The sequence below is a fragment of the Coturnix japonica genome, chromosome 11 (genome assembly GCF_001577835.2).
Source record: "Coturnix japonica isolate 7356 chromosome 11, Coturnix japonica 2.1, whole genome shotgun sequence".
NCBI classification, from domain to species: domain Eukaryota; kingdom Metazoa; phylum Chordata; class Aves; order Galliformes; family Phasianidae; genus Coturnix; species Coturnix japonica.
In genome coordinates this window covers 12,832,827-12,845,891 of record NC_029526.1, presented here as the reverse complement: position 1 = coordinate 12,845,891, position 13,065 = coordinate 12,832,827, and the positions used below count along the sequence as shown (strand labels likewise).

Below are 13,065 nucleotides of genomic sequence, written 5' to 3'. Positions count from 1 at the left end.
ACTTTCTCCACACAATGCTGTTAATGAAAGTCACACTCCTGTCTCTGGAAGCATCGTTTCATCCTCAGTTTTGTGTCCCTTTGCCTGCCTGGATGGTACAGCTGCACAGCACTGCAGCTGGCTGTTCCTTCCAACCCTAATGCTGTTTGCTGAGCTGTGCCCCTTTCCCTGCTCCAGCAGCAGAGTAGCCTGAGTACAGAGGCAGCAGGGGAGTCTGCACTGCTCACTGTGTGTTTAAGCAAAGCATCTTTAGGATGCCTTGGGAAGCAAAATAAGAGGGGTGATGGTCTGAAGGTTGACAAGGGTCTTCACACCTGGGTTGGAAAGAGCATGCAGGAGGGGGCTGGATGCCTCCAGCCATCACAGCAGCAATGTTCTGCTGTAGATGTTGCTTCTGTACTTATTCTTAAGAGACTGAGCACATTCTGTAGTCTTGGAAAGGGAAGGCAGGAGGAGCTGCCAGGTTAGGGAAAGAAAAAGAACTGTTTCTAAACTTAAACTACAAAACTTGATGGCAGATGTAACACTATGTAAGCACCCCCTGCCTCTCAGAGGAGAGCTGCCAGCAGTGTTTATGTATCCCTGATTTTGCAAAATAGCAGCACGCAGATTTTTTACATGCATTGGAGCCCTGCAAGAGTTCATCATGTTTCTGCAGGGAAGTATTGATAGCATTTGGAAAAGAAACTGGAACAACATCTCCCAGGGGTTCATCCTGACCCAGCAGGTGCACTGCAGCATGGCTTTGGGCAGAGAATTCCCTTTGCCTTTCTGTGGGGCTAAGCCCATGCCTTATGCATGCAAACCGATGCTTTCAGTGACTGAACAGTGCAGAGAGATGGGCAGTGCCTCACTTCTGTGAGTACTCACCCCAGGTTGTAAATACAACACTAGTGAATTGTTCATTAATGAGTTGAAATTACATTAATATAATAATGGAAGGGATTTTTTTTTTTCTCTTGGTTCAGGGAATAAATAACACAAGAACAAAGCAATAGAAGCAGCATAGAAGATGGTGTTTTTAATGAAATGTGTATATTTACTTGCAAAAATGTGCTACAGATGCACATGCCAGGTAATAAACAAAGGGCTGAAAATCCGTCTGATCAGCAAGTCCATGATGAGCTACTAATTAGGTGTCTCTCATTTAGGAAAATCCACTCTGCTGATGGGAGTTGTTTTACTGAGGGGGGTTGAGGGAAGGGACAGGGCTGTGCTGGAGCAGTGATGGGACAAATTGAGTTGCCAGCAAATCCATCCCCCACCTTCTGACAGGTGAAGGCAGACCCACCAGCCCAGTGCCTGCTCCAATAAACCCTTAGAGCTGGCAGATGTAAGGAGAAACAGTGCAGAGTGAGCTTCAGCTGTGGCCTAAAACCCTTCTTTAAAAAAAAAAAAAAAAAAAAAGTTTGGTTTTGACAGTAATAGTTTCTCTTTCTGTTCATTGGCCTCTATTTTTGGGGAAAAGAAACCAAAAAAAAAAGACTTCATAAAAGAGACTTTCTTGGCCATGGTCATTATAGTAAATGGAAGCAAAGAGATTAATAATGAAGTAACCCAAGCAAATCAAACAGCGCAGACTGTCTCGCATCCATTTCAGGCTGAAGTTTGTTTTGGCTCGTGCATCTGAGCCTGAGTGAGTTTCTCTGATTGATGGCTGATAGCTCACATCCAGTTGTTGTGTTTGTTTTTTTTTTCCTTCTTCGTTTTACACTCAAAGGGTTTTTGAAGGCATGGTTTTGGAAATACCTATTGCCTGAGCCCAGAAATACATAGGTAGTTTCTAAATTGATTTTTGTAGACAGCTGCTATTTCCATTTCATTTCACTTGAGAAGAAATTATCTGTTCAGTTATTTTGCTGGCTGTGACAAACAACAGTCAAAAACCATATGAAAAATAAAATAAAACAAAGAGTTGATGACAATTTTATACCTGCATAGACAGACAGATAAAATAAAGGTGCCCGCTTTCTCTTACACACACTGTTCAGTGTCAGACATCAAAGTTCCACTCCACGCTGAGCACGGTGGCAGAAAAGCATCTTCCCAAGGCCATAAATAACCCGGTCGAGCTGTAATGCACTCAGTCAAGCCCGTGCTGAAGCACTTTGCTGCATGGGGTCAGGAAGAGTGAATCAATTACATAAAGAAATGCCCACCGATGGGCATCCCCCATCTGCTGCAGGGCTGCTCCCAGCTCTGTAAGGCATTTCTGGGCTGAATTCCTGCTGTAAGGCTCCTTAGCGTGGCGGGGGCTGCGCCGCATTGCTAATGGTGCAGTAGGGTTTCTGGAGCCTTGCGTAGGAGTCATTTTATTTATTATTTAATTCTAAATAAGCACAATAAATAAATCATATTGCTGGCATGCTATGCTGGTAGGTGCAATGGAAAAAGCAAAGATGGATGGATAGCGTCACATTTTAGCCTAATAGCTGTACAGTTTCATGTTATATTTACGCTGTTTGATGTTTGGCTGCATCGGTATCAGAATATTAAAAGCATTTTTTAAAATCAATAATTAAACCCGGATTTCATTATTATTCAGAGTGTATAAATTTACAGGATGGTCATATTAAACGCATTACAAATATCACACCGTATGTAACTGTGCTCACACTAATTGCACAGTCTGGCACATTATGGGGTAATGATGCTTGAAGTTACCAAATAGTTCAAAGATCAAAGGCCACACAGTCAAAGATTTTAAAATAAAGCTCCTGATTTGTGAATTGATGATAATGTGCTAAATTTGACCTCTTCCCCTCATATAAATAACCATATATAATTATATAATAATTACCCTGCAGTCCCACAGCAATTAGAGTCATTCTACGGGTGTCTGAGCCCTGATAAGGACTGCGATACCTGGCATCTCTCCTGCCTGCATCTCTAGCTTGTCGTCTCTTGTATATGTGAAAATACATTGATATAAGGAAGAAGTTGTTTACAGTAAAAGTGGTGAGGAACTGGCACAGGCTGCCCAGAGAGGTGGTGGAAGCCCCATCCCTAAAGACATTCAAGGTCAGGGCTCTAAGCACCTGATGGAGCTGCAGGTGTCCCTGTTCATCACAGGGGAGTTGGACCAGATGGTCTTTAAGGGTCCCTTCCAACTGAAACAGTTCAATGATTCTATAAATAAGTTGAGTTCCTGAATTTGTTTTGCTGAGAATTTCACCAGTGCTGGAGGTTTCTTTCTGGTTGCTGGCTCTGCCTAATTGGAGCTTATGGACAGTTGGAGCTCAGCAGAACATTTGTCATTCATCTTCAAAGTGTTGGAAAGTGAGAGGGTCTGGTGGGCACCCAGAGTGCCCCGCAGAAGGCTGAAATAGGAAGGCTGCTTTTGTAACGTCATCCCCATTCAGAAAACAGAGTGAGCAAGAAAGAGCAAGGCAGCCTGACCAGAAGCCAAAAGGATGTGATTATGTGGTTATCCAGAGAGATCCCTTCTATTACTTGAAAAATCAGAGAGCAGATTTGGAGAGACAGGTTGATGTGCTCGGGAAGATCAATGAAGATGAGAGCTTCATTGATGGCATATGCTTGGGTTTATACATAGGTGTTAGATCCAGCGGTAGCGACAGCAGAAAGAGGAAGCCCATTGGTTATCTTGGTCTGCAATTGCTTCAAGGCACCCACCCAACTCATTGCAGGGGCACTGCATGCTGCCTCACAGGGGGAGCATTCTATCCCATAGAGCAAGCTGCTGAAGGCACGAGGGCTGGAAATGTTGCTGGCAAGGAACGGATGAAGGGGCTTGGAGAGAAATTGTTTGAGGAACAATAGAGATAGCTGGGAACGCTGGAGCACCGACCTCCAGACGCACACAGGGTCAGCGCAGAGCATATATCAAACATGTTAGCAGATGTCGGGAGCCAAGAGCTAATTTTAAGGAGGACTGGAAGATATTCTCGTTGCTTCGGTGAACATTTCAAAGCCACTGAAGCTGTTTCCAGTGTTATGGAAGTTTTGGTTTGTTTCATTTATGTGCTTTGCAGATGCTTTCAGATGTTCAAAATTCAGAAAGCTGAAGTCATTGACTGTTTGTTTACCCCAGTCAACAAAAGCTGAAAACTTAGTTTTCCTAATGACTGTAGGACTTCCTGTCTGTATTTTGTATTTTAGTAAGCCATGAAAAAGTGTGCAGTGATACATGTGAGGCACATAGTTCAAGGCAATGGTTAGCAAACAAGTTTTGTGATGACCACAGATGTGACTCCGGACAGTTAACTGTGCTTGTAGATTTACCAAAGAATGGGTTCTTTTAGGAGTTATTTTGGAAATCCATTTTTTTATTGCATCTCAAATCCATATACATGAACTTATGCTACAAAGCAAATTGGAACAGATCCAGTGCTCTGCTCCACTCAAGTGCTGAATAGCATTTTTTAATTCCCTGTTACAACTGTGTTAATCTTCAAGATCTTCTTGGCTTGAATATGGAGGGCTCTTTGGAAAACTCCAAAGATATATATGATATATGTTTCAGATTTGTTGACTATGAGAAAGAAATAAATATATAAATGTATAAAACAACCAATTAGCCAAGCAGGATCCCGATAAAAATAAATGAGAGTGAGAAAAAGATTGTGGATACAGTATGAAGAGCTGAATTTCTTTATTATGTTTTTTTACTCATTTAAATAAAGCAGATGCGGGGGTGGTTTCAGAGGGCACAATGATGAGGGCAGAGAAGAAAGCCCAAAAAGTATGGGCTGCAATGGCCAGGATAGGAAAAGGTCAAACCCAGAATGATGTTCCAATGATTCAGCAGTTCTCTGTTTCCAGGGGATTCAAAATGCTGACACTGGGGGAGGTGGGTGAAACAAAAGCATTACAAAGACAGTCATAAAGTGTGAAAGTCTATGTGGATGTGTGCAATATATATATGTATACTTTCACATCCATATATGTAGGTACATACACATGTAGTTTGCAGAGGGAGAGAGGTTGTCCCAGTGGGTGATTCTCTATATAAAATATGTCGTTCGGGAGTGGCAGCATCTATGTGAACAATTGCTCTGCAATCTAGGGAAGTGTTTGAGTACTGTAAATCACCAGAGTCCAAAAACCAGGGGACTAATATAAAAAATTAGGGAATTAAGATTAATCAGGTTATTCAAGTGGAACTATTGTATTTCATTCAAAGTGCAGTAAACATATGGATTAATCAGCCAATACGACCACTGAGGCAAAAACTGTCGCTTGTGCTCTGGAAAAAGAAATATTACTTTTATATTTATTTATTTATTTATGTATAATTTCTACTTGTTCAAGGAGCAGAACCAACTATTTAGGTAACCGACAGTGAAAGTAGATTTGCCAGTGAATGTTGTTTGATGTGTAGTTCAGCTGATCGTCTCTGGTGCTGTTTTCAATCTGTCATTTTAATTTATTTTAAAACAAATGGAAGTGTTTGTTGTCTGGGTGTGTTAAAGTCTGCCTGATTCAAGTGGTCCACATGCAATTTACAGAGTGAAATAATCAGTGCAAGTGTAGAAACATTTAGCTTATTTATCCTGAATCTGAAGCTGTGCTCATCTCTCCCTGGTCTGTGCCACTGGGGGTGAGCATGTTCTGTACATGGGCACTGCAATGACTGAAGCAATGAATCCCGCTCTGGTGGACTTACTGATGGGATAAACTCTTTGGCCCTTCATGGGCATGTGGCACAGCCCTGAGCCCACAGTGGTGATGGCAGAAAAACACAGGATCTGCATTTACATAATGAAATCTCACTTCTCTTACGGCCTTCTTGGGACTACCTGGGCAGGGAGAGTTGTGTGTCTGAAGATGCTGTCTCAGCCTTATCTAAACACCTGCAGAATTGCTCAAATATTTCATTAGTAGCTTATGAGTATGTGTGCTTGCATTCCTCGTCAGCACTAATTGCATGGCAGCATCGGCCCCTTTGTCTATGGCCCCTAAAATGAGGGGCTGCTGTATCGGAGCAGGAGAGCATCCCACCCCATTTAGCAAAGAGCCCAGCTCAGGCTGACCTCACTGAGACAGATTGCCTTCCGAAGCTCAGAGAAGTCTTTCTGAATGTGAGATGTTAATTGTGGCAGGAATTAAGGATTAAGCAGTCATGGCTTCAGGTTACTATTGGGAACTGAAAGCAGGATTACAAAGGAAACTGGGCCATGCCCTCACAATGCTATTACCCCAGTTCTTGAGTCTAAAAAACCTTTGAAACTCATCCTCGGTGACCAATAAAAACGAGTCTAAATTGTGCTTACTGAGGCCTGAGGAAAGGAGCCATAACTGTGCAGCCACAGCTTGGACATCTTTCAGCACAGAAGATAACATCAAGGACGAAGGGGTGAAACCTGGCCTTGATTTATGTCCTCTGCAACCTTTATCAGCACCTCAGTCACAGTGCCACAGCCACAGCTCCTGCTTGGGAACAGACCCTGTGTTGGGGCCACATGGTCATGTCCCCTGTCCCTGCAGAGTGGTCTGAAGTGAATGCATGCAGCTACAAATGTATTGCAGAAAGAAATTCACTGAAGAGGTGGTTGCATTCCAGAAACAAATGCATTACAGATGTCATGCATTGCATAGACATTTCCCCTTGGGCAGAGCACCAGCTGAAGTCCCACAGAGTCTGGCCTCTAAGCCAGAATAGGGCTGTGTTTGGCTTCTATGGGTGCATCAGCTCTATCCCCCAATGGCACCCCCCAAAGGGCTCAGCCTTTGGGTGATGCTGCTTATTTGTGTTCTAGGGGGATGCTCAGATATTTATGATGGTTCATACCGTGCTGCAAAACGTCGTATCTGACCCCAGAACACAAAGCTGTAGAGATGAACAGGAAGAAATTCCGTAGTTGAAATTTACGATGTGGTAGCATATATTTAATAACCAATTAAACCCGAGATTTATCGGGAGTTAAATTACATTTGTATTATAAATAGGACTAGAATATAGTGTTATAGAACAAAAGCAAAACATCTTAGCATTTAGTATTGTAAAAGACAAAGCGATCTAATGGACCCTAAATGTTAATGGGTGTAAAGATTTACACTTTAATTGCATTTTTAGGTCATCTTATTTTACAGTGTTCTTTTTATCTATGTACATAGAAATCAACAATGTGCTGCAACATCATACTTAGGAGTGGCAAGACTGGCTTTTGGAAACCTGCTATTATAGGCAAGATAGTTTTCTTTCTTATCAATCCTTGCAAACGTTTTAATTGAAATGGGCATTGGACTTTCAGTGACCTTGGCTGCATGCATGTGAGACTTTCATAGCAAATCAAGCTGGTGGGAAGTGTGGGATGGCAAAGACAAGAGGGAAGGAGTGGTAACGAGATGATTTCTGTTTGCAAGGCCAGCAAACAAACAGTATTTTATTAGTGGATTTGCTTTATGGCAGGGAAAAAAAAATAACAGCAGCTAGCAAATGGTGAAACTTAAAATTACAACTAATGATATTATCATATAATAATGGCATGCTTATTAAAGTAATGCCATCTATATTCCAACTTTGGGATGATGTCTGAGGCTGGCATTTTAGGTGATGCTTTTGTAGCATACAGAAATGCTACAAACTTCCCAGAACCTGATCACTGCTCTCATAAAACACCTCTTCCAGTCTGTGTTTCTGCTGTAGGATTCATCAGCTGGGTTACAGTTATAGATGAATCTAACTCATATTACATTTGAAAAAATAAATGTGCACTAAAAGTAATTAAAGCATGTTGGTTCATGAATAATACACCATTTTACTACTATTTGCAGAGTATAATGAGACAAGCTACTAAATTGACAATGAATGCTCTATTATGCGATTGCCAACTGTTTTATAAGATATTGAACAGATTCATTTATTCTATCATCATGTGCATTATCAAGCTATTGCTTTTTAATAAATTAATTTATCCTGCGTCTCCAGAGCCCGGCTTTGAAATCTGGCTGAAGGCATAAATGAAATTAATTTTGTGGTCGGAGCGTAACCGCGTGCTCTGTGCCTCCCAAATAACGCCCGCAGCGGCAGGAGGCGGCTGTTGGGCTGGGGCACGCTCCACTAATTGCAGTGGCCATGGGTGCTCCCAACAGCAGCTGCTGGGAACACTGGGTTCCCAACAGCTCTTTTCTGCTTGGTTTCCCTTTCCCTGCCCTTCACCCCTTCCCACCACCCTGCCGTAAATTGATCCTTAAATTGTTTAGTGGTCTCAACTTAGTGACAGCGCTTGGTCCCCACTGGGCAGTGGTGTCACTGGGCAAAGTGGTGGTGTGGGGCCATGGTGTCACTGGGGAAGCCACGTGGTAGCAAGAGCCATGGTGTCAGTGGGGAAACAGTGTGATGGCAGGGGCAATGGTGTCAAAGGGGAAGCAACATGGTGGGGACAACAGTGTCATTGGGGAAACAGCGTGGTGGCAGGAGCAATGGCGTCAGTGGGGAAGCAATGTGGTGGTTGGGGCAGTGGTGTCATTGGGGAAACAATGTTATGGTGGGGCCACAGTGCAAACCCCAGTGCAGGGTTATCCCTTGGCCCTCAGAGCACCACGTGGTGTCCGCGCAGCCCCAGTGCTGCCGGTAAACAGCTCCTAATTACGGCTGTTGACAGGGCTCACTGCGGCGTTATTATTTCTGAAGGGAGCGTTTCTCCATATTTTTAACAATAAGTCTGACAGGTGTCATATTAAAAACAGTGCTTAATTCTAATGCAACTATTCCCACCCGCCCTTCCCTTCTCATTTTTGCGCCTCTGTAATGCATGAATTTCTCCTGCTCATAAAGATTAAAGGAGCAGCTTTGCTGGAAGGAAAATACTCCTGGTGTGTTTGTAGTGCGGGTGCATAGAGATGGGCTCAGCCCTGGCTCCAGCCAGGGAGAGAGAGAGAGGAGGGGAGCAATGGAGCCTTCCCTGGGAGGGAGAAGAGCAAACCAGGAGCCAGTGAAGTGACCTTTTGGGCTCCGTTTGAGCAGTGACCGTGTGCTGGGCTGTGGGCTGCCATGCTCTGCTGGCGGCCACCCACCAGAGACCCGGCCGGGCCAGCAGCTCGCTTAGAAGTTTACACTGGATTTAAGTCAAAATGCTCAAACGTGGCTGTTCAATCACTGCTAACTGTGTGCTCGGCAGGCAGCTCCCTGCAGGCTCCTCGCTTGTAAAATCCAATACGCCACATAAAGCACCAGTTTATAGAGGGGTGGGAGGGGGCAGGAGGTATTTTTCTCCCATCTTCCCTTCCTGATTTCCTGTGCCACTGCCTTGCATGGGGTTGGAATGGCTTTACCACATCCCACACGTAAACTGGATAGAAATACCACAATAAGGTGCAACTCTGTCCATGGCCGGAGGTTGGAACTGGCCTGGATTATGTCCAGAGAAGGAGCAGCAAAGCTGGTGCGGGGTCTGGAGCACAGGTCTTATGAGGAGCAGCTGAGGGAACTGGGATGGTGCTGTATAGAGCAGTGAAGGCTAAGGAGAGACCTAATGATTCACATTGTAGTGAGGTGGGGATTGGCCTCTTATCCCAGGTCACAGCAGTAGGACAAGAGGGAATGGCCTTAAGTTATATCAGAGCAGGTTCAGGTTGGATATTCAGAAACATTTCTTCTCAGAAGGAGAAGTGATGCAGTGGCACAGCTGACCAGGGAGGTGGGGAGTCAACATTCATGGAGGTGTTCAAGAACCATGGAGATGTGGCACTGAGGGATGTGGTTTTGTGGGCATGGTGGGAGTGGGTTGGGGCTGCACTAGATTGTCCTAGTGGTCTTTTCAACTGTTAATGATTCTAAGTCCTCTCCAGCTCAAGCCATTCTATGATTCTATGGTTCTGTGCTTTCCACAGCAGGGGAACTGCCCTTCCTTCAGGCTACTCACCTACCCACATGCTGCACCAGACCTTCATGGTGCAAGCCTCCTCCCCAAAAGCACTGGGGTTCCTTCAACAGTAACAGCTACCAGCCATAGCAGACTCATCATTAGGCATTTGGCGATTTGCTCTGTACCCCCTTAAGACAGATGATTTTCTGGGATTCAGGAAAGAAAAAATATATGTAATATTATTTCTTCCTCTCTTTTCTTTTTGCATAAGCAACTGCCCAGCAAATTGATAAGAGCCCTTTTTAATTAGATAGCGAAGTAAGTTGTATGGGTAATGTTCCATATAAAAGGTCTATAAAACACAGCAGAATTAATAAAATGATTGCTTCTCATTTAAATCAGGTCCTCCAAAGGGATCCGTATGTCTTGCTTTGGTCTGTTTGTGGTACTTCTCTCCACCACCCAGCCATGAATTGATTAAAATCACATTCCTCATTTAAAACTGGAGCCCAGTTGGTAAGAGATACTGGAGTGCAATTAAGATCAGTGCACAGACACACGAACCCCTTCCTCCCCCTCCGCCTCTAACCCCATAAAAAACACACCGAAAGGAATCATTGTGCATTGCTTGGATTATATGCAAACACAGCTCATGTTGACAGCTACCTCTGGATGACTCCATCAGTGCACACTTTATCTCCAGCTGTCCAAGTAATTTTCCCAGGATTTCGCCCCTCTTTTTCACTCCTCTCCACACAGATGGATTAGAGCAACAAACGGTTTACATGCTGCACATCATTAGCTATCCTCCCTCACTACCCAGCAGATAACAACTGGGCTCTATCATCAGGACATTCATAACACCTTGACACTTTTACAACTGCACTATTCTCTGCCAGAGCAATCTTCTCTTTTAAAGCACAGAGCTAATTCACCAAACACCCGTTGGAAAGTGCTCTGCAAAGGCAATGGGTTAGAGAGAGAAGAAAAAGCACAGCCCAGAGCAGGCATCCAGTAAATAACATGGTTAGCACTGTAGGAAATCAGTCTGCCACAGCCACTCCTAAAGGTTTGCAGGATGGGATAAACCGTATGGATAGGATTGGTCTTGTGCCTGGGTCTGTTTTCCATTTGGGGTGAGGGAACAGCTCATTGCTTAGAGAGTTTCAAGCCAGACTGAGCTCGGGCTGAGTGCCTTCGAGGCCCTTATCCTTTGTCCAAAACCATGCTGAAGGCCAGCCACAGGCTCAAAGGCTGAGGGCGTAAACTCAGCTGTTTAGGAAGATCTTTGCAATCTCAGTCCCATGGGATCACCCCACTACCAAACTGTAAGACACTGGTTTTAGCACCAGCAGGGCTGGTTTTCCCAAACCGACCCGACTCAAGGCTTACACTGAGAACAAAACACAAGCCTGAATCAGCCACTCTGCATGGAAAGAAATATGTCAAATTCTAGCTGTATTTTCCAAGCTTCTCAGCATGCCCCTCTGCCACCCCTCACCATATATTTTAAAGTATGGTACACGCTTGTTTAAAAAAGAAATACATAAGGAGAAAGAGTAATTACCGTAGCTTAAATTCAGCCTGATAAGAAGGACTTGCACAGTTTGAGCAGCTGTTCCACTGCCATTCAGATTATGAAAATATAATCCTAGAGAACCTTGTCAAGATAAATACGGAGCATGAAATGTATAGGCATTTTTTCCCCTGCTGCATATAATGATCAATTCCAAAGCCACAAGTGATACCAAAGGACAAAATAAGATCTGTCTAGACTTTCTCACTTACAAGATATTGATCATTCCAATGGTAAACTGGTTAGTATAAGAGTGTTTGGCTTGAAAGGTCATGAGCTTAACACCTGACAAGGAGTTATTCAACCTTGATGTAAGTCAAATTATTGCAGTGTTGCTGGAAAGACTTTCTTTAATAATAAAAATACCTACCTGCTCTGAAAACATCTGAAATTTGTCTTCCAGATGTCAGAAGAAAATTAAAGAAATAAAAGCAGAGACTTGACATGTTTTATTGCTGTTTTTTTGCTGGTTCTCTTCTATCCAGTCCCTGCAGTCAGCTCCTTCCTGGGCGGACCATGGACAATGCCCACAGCATGGAGAACACCTCCATGACTACAGGAGCTTTGGGAGTTTGCTTGTTCATAAACATGGACTTGAGAAGAACCATGACACCTATAAAGACAGGGACAAAAAATAACCAACACCATTTGGGGGGATAACCATAGGACTGCTAGGGGCTTGACTGGCTGACTGGTTATTTTCCAAGAACTATAAATACACACTATTTTTTGCTTTGTCCAGTCATTTTTGTTTTGCTGATATGATACTAGTTAAGGTTAATGGGGTTTGCTTTAATATCAGATGCAGGATCACTTAACTACCTTTAATGAACACCAGAGTCAATGCTTTGTGGAGTGATTCACACAGACATTGCCTCAGGTAAATCAACCAGAAAAATGTAAGCCAGTCAAATAAATAAACCCGACTAGCTTTAAATGTGCCAAATTTTACACCAAAATATATTTGAAAGCCAATGTCTTACTTAGGCACATCTAGGATATTAAAAAGGAGGGTTTGGAGTCTGTTTCTTTTCAATCGCTTTTCCTTTCTTAATGTCCTGCACATCCCTCCTGCACTGAAACCGAGCTGAGTGTAAAAAAAATTATTTTCACAAGTGTTTCTAATAGAAGCAAATGCTCTGCAGCTTTGTGCCATTTTTCATTTGGAATGAAAATGGGAAAAAAAAGTGCAAGGTTGATTTGGTTTTGTGTTGTTTTTTGTTTTTGTTTTTTTTTGCTGGCCATCTCTGTGTAGGAGAGTGAGAGACAAAAGGACAGAAAAAGGGAAGGAAAAAAGGGAGAAAGAAAAAGGGAGAGAATGAGGGAAAGTAAGAGTGAGGAAACACTCACTGAGAGATTTTACCTGAGCTGGAGAAAATGGGGACTGTTAAATGCTGGTTAGCTACGGTAATGCACCAGAGCCAGTGAGTATTTATTAACCAGAAACTGATCAACTCTATAAAGTCACATTTGCTTGCTTTCATACTAATGCAAAACTATGCTGACAGTGAAAATACTTTCTCCTCCTAATACTGAAAGAGGGAAATATGTGGGAAGAAAATTGGTACCCAAGTGTTCTTTGAAGTGAGTTCAGCAATGTCTTTAAAGCATTGAGCAGTGCCAGTTGTGGTGCACAGCCCTGCTCTCTTGGGCTGGGGTACCAGCATATGAGAGTAATTCACTTTTTGGTGTGAAAAAGAAAAATAATCCTTCTGA

General features: G+C 43.3%; 1 protein-coding gene across 1 annotated transcript in view; it reads left to right on the top strand.

Moving 5' to 3' along the window:
- The window catches only part of MAF (MAF bZIP transcription factor), a 698,813-nt gene that overhangs the window by 674,725 nt on the left and 11,023 nt on the right, over positions 1-13,065 (top strand). The gene's annotated exons all lie outside the window — the stretch shown is intronic.